The sequence below is a fragment of the Idiotropiscis lumnitzeri genome, unplaced genomic scaffold, assembly GCF_059441095.1.
Source record: "Idiotropiscis lumnitzeri isolate Australia: NSW breed Sydney's pygmy pipehorse unplaced genomic scaffold, RoL_Ilum_1.0 HiC_scaffold_140, whole genome shotgun sequence".
In the NCBI taxonomy this organism is placed as follows: Eukaryota; Metazoa; Chordata; class Actinopteri; order Syngnathiformes; family Syngnathidae; genus Idiotropiscis; species Idiotropiscis lumnitzeri.
In genome coordinates, this window is record NW_028283678.1 from 464,487 (window position 1) to 471,301 (window position 6,815).

The window sequence follows — 6,815 nt, forward strand, 5'->3', positions numbered from 1 at the left end:
GCCTGGGCAGTCATTAATTTGATTGTCCAATATTTCCCTTATGAGATAATGCCTCTCATAGCAAATGTGTACAGCGCGAGCTGAAAATGCATTTACAGCACTAAAAAACCAAACTTTTATAACAGCTAAACCAAACGTTTTGTCAGGTTCGCCAATTTGACATATAGTGTTCGTGAGCTAAAAGGAGAGACAAACAGCTCTTTTGGAGACGGAAAGGTTAACCAAAGTTTATTTGACAACTTTATCTCCCCTCCCGTTCCTCGATGCTTTTCACACATTCCCTTTTATAACATCGGGGAATCAGATTACACTCAAGGGTGGTACAGTTCGTCTTCTCAAAAGCTGGTTTGGTCCGGTTCATCATTGGTGTGTCGTCGTGGGTCGCAGCTGACTTTGACGTCAGCATCTCTTATCAGGACCTAGCACGATGTTGCTTGCTTCAGACTCACTTCTGAAGAAGTGCCACCGCCCTTCTTTTCAACATGATATGTGCACCATGTATTGAAATAAAGTTGCGTCATGGCAAATGTATAATAACCTCCAAATATTATTCTAACATTCCCCCCTGTTTATTCTACATTTGCCCCAAATATTATCATCAATGGAATTTCCAAAGATTTAATTCCATCAAATCATTAGCTTGATAGCAAATGTAAACCCCTCTATTTTTCTTTGTTTAACTTTAATGTATTTGAGCGTTTTGGATTAACGAATAGGATCTCCCAGGTAAATTCAGTCGTCGTCATCAACTTGGTCATCACTGTCTCCTCCATCACCAGCACCTCTGTAATTAATCAAAGGATATATTTCCTGTCGTTTGGAATTTGTTGGAGCGAGAGCTGTTGAGATAAGTCGGAAAAGCAAAACGCGAATGCAGGGAATACAACAACATCCATACAGTACAAGGATTGAGGTGAACATTGTTATAGAAATCATTACAGAAAATACCATATTTTTATATTTACCAAACGTTTTGTTCCACCACTCATCCCATGCAGAGGTAGTCACACCTGAGTGTTCCTTCAGCTTATGCTTCAGGGTGCGCAAGCCTGCAATGGCTCTTGTGAGGGACCCTTCCGGAGAAGTGTTGTTAGGAATGAAAGTACAACCATTGATCCCCAATCACGGCGCAAACCCCTCCTCTCTCTGCCAACAGCATGTCCACCGCGATGCGGTTTTGAAATGCCATGAGTGATGTTGCTGCCAATTGTTCTTTTGGACCAATTTTACGTCACCCCAGATGGAAGGACGACGTAGGACCAATTGTTCTTTAATAGCTATAAATCCTTCTTCAATGAAGTTCCCCAATCTTTGCACGTTATAGTGTATGTAATTTATTCGATCCACATTCTTATTCGGTGTAATCCAAAGAAGAATGGACTCGAACCCCGCTGCGATTTGATTTACCAATTTATACTCATCTGGTACGCCCCTTGGTTGGCCAATTGCATCCAAATAAGTCATATCACCATCCCTCCAGGAAGCACTTCGTCTTTTCCTGGCGTAATAATAGGGGTATTCGTCGGCTTCAACTGCCCTTTGAATATCCCTTGCTGTGGATGGAAAAATAGACACTGGTAAGAGAAGTGACACCAATGCACAAGTTCCAACTGCGTCCTTTAATGAATCAAATAATTTAGTACCCCGCACCACCACCACACATCGCTGCGTGGCAGTAGTGTACCTGCTTGGAGTACAGTTGTCTTACACCACTTGTGTTCCTGTGAGATTAACACGAGTAAAGTTAGCCACTGCCACATCGGTAGAAAAGATAGGCTTATCTTTCGTTGCCTTAATCGCAGCGTACACATCATTCCAAGCAATGCAGTCCGCATTAGGTGTTAATTTCATCATTACTTCTAAAAGGCATGTTGATGGAAGAGCTGTTGGAATTACTCATAGTAATGGTCTCGGACACATGCATGAAACACAGCTTTTAGTGCAACCAAAACTACACAACACAAAATCTCAATTTTTTATCCACGCGAAAATCATGTCAACCGAGAGATCCCTAATAGGGTAGGGTTGAGATGACTTTTTACAATGCACAAGGTGTATGTTGCTTGGGGAAACTGTCCTCGTTTTGGGCTTATGTTTCCCTGACAATTGTGTCGAGCACAGATCATACAGGCTCTTCAAAAAATCTTTTGAGAAAAAAATTAAAACCCATATGTTGTATAAAATTGGTTTGGTTTGTCTTACCATACCATCCCTCCTGTTTGACATGTGTGTCAACATGTGTCAATATTGCGAAAAATATTTTTTTTTTTTTTTTTTTTTTTTTTTTTTCCCTCTGAACTGACATATATGCCATTAGTCAAAGTAGCTCCTTTTTCTAGCCATAGATTTTCTCTTGCATAAGACTTTGTTGTTGTATGTCTGCAATGATGTTGCCTCGCAGAACGTTATCTATCAGCGCACACACAGCCACACCTATGAATGGCTTGGTAGCTGCTTCTCCACCTCTTTTTTTTTTTTTTTTTTTTTTTCTCTCTCTTCTCTTCGTTTTATTTTGTAAGTATTTTTGTGTACTAAGCTGACCAGTGAATTCATATTTTGTTATCCATGAGTTTAAATGTTTTACTTTTTCCGGACATTGGCTTTCTATAAATTTCTAGTCCTTACACGTCAATTGTTGTTTCGGATCCTTTTTGCTAGCTTTTTTACTGTTTGATTTCCCCATGTTTTCCTAAACTGTTCTCCAATCCCTGAACAGGCTGACAATTACTTTGTTTTAGGTAATTCCCAAGCTTCTGCTTCCCAGACAGTTGTCGGTTAAATTTCCTGTTCCAAAATGAGGTTGCAAGCCTCCATACACACTTATTCATTCACACTATTTTTCCCTTTTTATTTATTTTTTTTTTCCCCTCGTCTTTTTTTCCCCTTATTTCTCTTTTTTTTCCCTTTCAAACGCGCGTGGAGGATATACCCCTGTTATCCCCTATCAGTGTTATAGACTATCTCTGTCTCTTCACGTAACATTGACTAGTATTCTTACGGTTTTACACAGTTTTAAAGACTTACTCTGTCTAGTCCCCACAATATCCCCACGGAATTTAACTACTTTACTTGCAGAGGAGTCCGCCCTCCTGTTAACGCAGAATTTAACTACGTACCCCTTCAAATGCCCACATTTATCACACTCATTCATCACATTCGGACTTCACACACTCACCCAAGATGAGCTGAACGTCTCTCTCCGCAGCCTCCCTTCAACTTTCAGCATCCAGTAGCAAAGTCGAGGACCAGGTCCAAAAAAAGAAAGAATCCTCATCTTGTCGTGGCCACGATTGTCCCCGGTCGTCGGCTTCGCCCCTGGACGCCTCCAGTATGTTGGGTTCACGGCTCTGAAGGACCAATTGTATGTCAGGTTCGCCAATTTGACATATAGTGTTCGTGAGCTAAAAGGAGAGACAAACAGCTCTTTTGGAGACGGAAAGGTTAACCAAAGTTTATTTGACAACTTTATCTCCCCTCCCGTTCCTCGATGCTTTTCACACATTCCCTTTTATAACATCGGGGAATCAGATTACACTCAAGGGTGGTACAGTTCGTCTTCTCAAAAGCTGGTTTGGTCCGGTTCATCATTGGTGTGTCGTCGTGGGTCGCAGCTGACTTTGACGTCAGCATCTCTTATCAGGACCTAGCACGATGTTGCTTGCTTCAGACTCACTTCTGAAGAAGTGCCACCGCCCTTCTTTTCAACATGATATGTGCACCATGTATTGAAATAAAGTTGCGTCATGGCAAATGTATAATAACCTCCAAATATTATTCTAACACGTTTCCAATGTAAATTTCCACCTTTATATAGTGTAGAAAGGCATCCTGAAGCCTGGAAAGTCATTAATTTGATTGTCCAGTATTTCCTTCATGAGATATTGCAACACTTAGAAAAAGTGTACAGCGCCAGCAGACAATGAATTTTCAGCACTAAAAAAACGAAACTTCATTAACAGCTAAACCAAACGTTTCCAATGTAAATTTCCACATTTATAGAGTGTAAAAAGGCATCCTGAAGCCTGCGAAGTCATTAATTTGATTGTCCAGTATTTCCCTTATGAGATAATGCCTCACATAGCAAATGTGTACAGTGCGAGCTGAAAATGCATTTTCAGCACTAAAAAACCAAACTTTTATAACAGCTAAACCAAACGTTTCCAATGTAAATTTCCACCTTTATATAGTGTAAAAAGACATCCTGAAGCCTGGGCAGTCATTAATTTGATTGTCCAGTATTTCCCTTATGAGATAATGCCTCACATAGCAAATGTGTACAGCGCGAGCTGAAAATGCATTTACAGCACTAAAAAAACAAACTTTTATAACAGCTAAACTAAACGTTTCCAATGTAAATTTCCACCTTTATATAGTGTAAAAAGACATCCTGAAGCCTGGGCAGTCATTAATTTGATTGTCCAATATTTCCCTTATGAGATAATGCCTCTCATAGCAAATGTGTACAGCGCGAGCTGAAAATGCATTTACAGCACTAAAAAACCAAACTTTTATAACAGCTAAACCAAACGTTTCCAATGTAAATTTCCACCTTTATATAGTGTAGAAAGGCATCCTGAAGCCTGGAAAGTCATTAATTTGATTGTCCAGTATTTCCTTCATGAGATATTGCAACACTTAGAAAAAGTGTACAGCGCCAGCAGACAATGAATTTTCAGCACTAAAAAAACGAAACTTCATTAACAGCTAAACCAAACGTTTCCAATGTAAATTTCCACATTTATAGAGTGTAAAAAGGCATCCTGAAGCCTGGGAAGTCATTAATTTGATTGTCCAGTATTTCCCTTATGAGATAATGCCTCACATAGCAAATGTGTACAGTGCGAGCTGAAAATGCATTTTCAGCACTAAAAAAACAAACTTTTATAACAGCTAAACTAAACGTTTCCAATGTAAATTTCCACCTTTATATAGTGTAAAAAGACATCCTGAAGCCTGGGCAGTCATTAATTTGATTGTCCAATATTTCCCTTATGAGATAATGCCTCTCATAGCAAATGTGTACAGCGCGAGCTGAAAATGCATTTACAGCACTAAAAAAACAAACTTTTATAACAGCTAAACTAAACGTTTCCAATGTAAATTTCCACCTTTATATAGTGTAAAAAGACATCCTGAAGCCTGGGCAGTCATTAATTTGATTGTCCAATATTTCCCTTATGAGATAATGCCTCTCATAGCAAATGTGTACAGCGCGAGCTGAAAATGCATTTACAGCACTAAAAACCCAAACTTTTATAACAGCTAAACCAAACGTTTCCAATGTAAATTTCCACCTTTATATAGTGTAGAAAGGCATCCTGAAGCCTGGAAAGTCATTAATTTGATTGTCCAGTATTTCCTTCATGAGATATTGCAACACTTAGAAAAGGTGTACAGCGCCAGCAGACAATGAATTTTCAGCACTAAAAAAACGAAATTCATTAACAGCTAAACCAAACGTTTCCAATGTAAATTTCCACATTTATAGAGTGTAAAAATGCATCCTGAAGCCTGGGAAGTCATTAATTTGATTGTCCAGTATTTCCCTTATGAGATAATGCCTCACATAGCAAATGTGTACAGTGCAAGCTGAAAATGCATTTTCAGCACTAAAAAACCAAACTTTTATAACAGCTAAACCAAACGTTTCCAATGTAAATTTCCACCTTTATATAGTGTAAAAAGACATCCTGAAGCCTGGGCAGTCATTAATTTGATTGTCCAATATTTCCCTTATGAGATAATGCCTCTCATAGCAAATGTGTACAGCGCGAGCTGAAAATGCATTTACAGCACTAAAAAACCAAACTTTTATAACAGCTAAACCAAACGTTTCCAATGTAAATTTCCACCTTTATATAGTGTAGAAAGGCATCCTGAAGCCTGGAAAGTCATTAATTTGATTGTCCAGTATTTCCTTCATGAGATATTGCAACACTTAGAAAAAGTGTACAGCGCCAGTAGACAATGAATTTTCAGCACTAAAAAAACGAAACTTCATTAACAGCTAAACTAAACGTTTCCAATGTAAATTTCCACCTTTATATAGTGTAAAAAGACATCCTGAAGCCTGGGCAGTCATTAATTTGATTGTCCAATATTTCCCTTATGAGATAATGCCTCTCATAGCAAATGTGTACAGCGCGAGCTGAAAATGCATTTACAGCACTAAAAAACCAAACTTTTATAACAGCTAAACCAAACGTTTCCAATGTAAATTTCCACCTTTATATCGTGTAGAAAGGCATCCTGGAGCCTGGAAAGTCATTAATTTGATTGTCCAGTATTTCCTTCATGAGATATTGCAACACTTAGAAAAAGTGTACAGCGCCAGCAGACAATGAATTTTCAGCACTAAAAAAACCAAACTTTTATAACAGCTAAACCAAACGTTTCCAATGTAAATTTCCACCTTTATATAGTGTAAAAAGACATCCTGAAGCCTGGGCAGTCATTAATTTGATTGTCCAGTATTTCCCTTATGAGATAATGCCTCACATAGCAAATGTGTACAGCGCGAGCTGAAAATGCATTTACAGCACTAAAAAAACAAACTTTTATAACAGCTAAACCAAACGTTTCCAATGTAAATTTCCACCTTTATATAGTGTAGAAAGGCATCCTGAAGCCTGGAAAGTCATTAATTTGATTGTCCAGTATTTCCTACATGAGATATTGCAAAACTTAGAAAAAGTGTACAGCGCCAGCAGACAATGTTTTTTCAGCACTAAAAAAACGAAACTTCATTAACAGCTAAACCAAACGTTTCCAATGTAAATTTCCACATTTATAGAGTGTAAAAAGGCATCCTGAAG

The 6,815-nt window shown here is 38.4% G+C and overlaps 1 long non-coding RNA gene across 1 annotated transcript; it reads right to left on the reverse strand.

Moving 5' to 3' along the window:
* Window positions 1-200: 200 nt before the first annotated feature.
* Window positions 201-3,775, reverse strand: LOC148315081 (uncharacterized). Its single transcript, XR_015841293.1, has 2 exons — window positions 3,176-3,775; window positions 201-1,553 (listed from the first exon to the last, which is right to left on the reverse strand). It is a non-coding gene; the product is annotated as an uncharacterized LOC148315081 (long non-coding RNA).
* Between the last annotated feature and the right edge of the window lie 3,040 nt (window positions 3,776-6,815).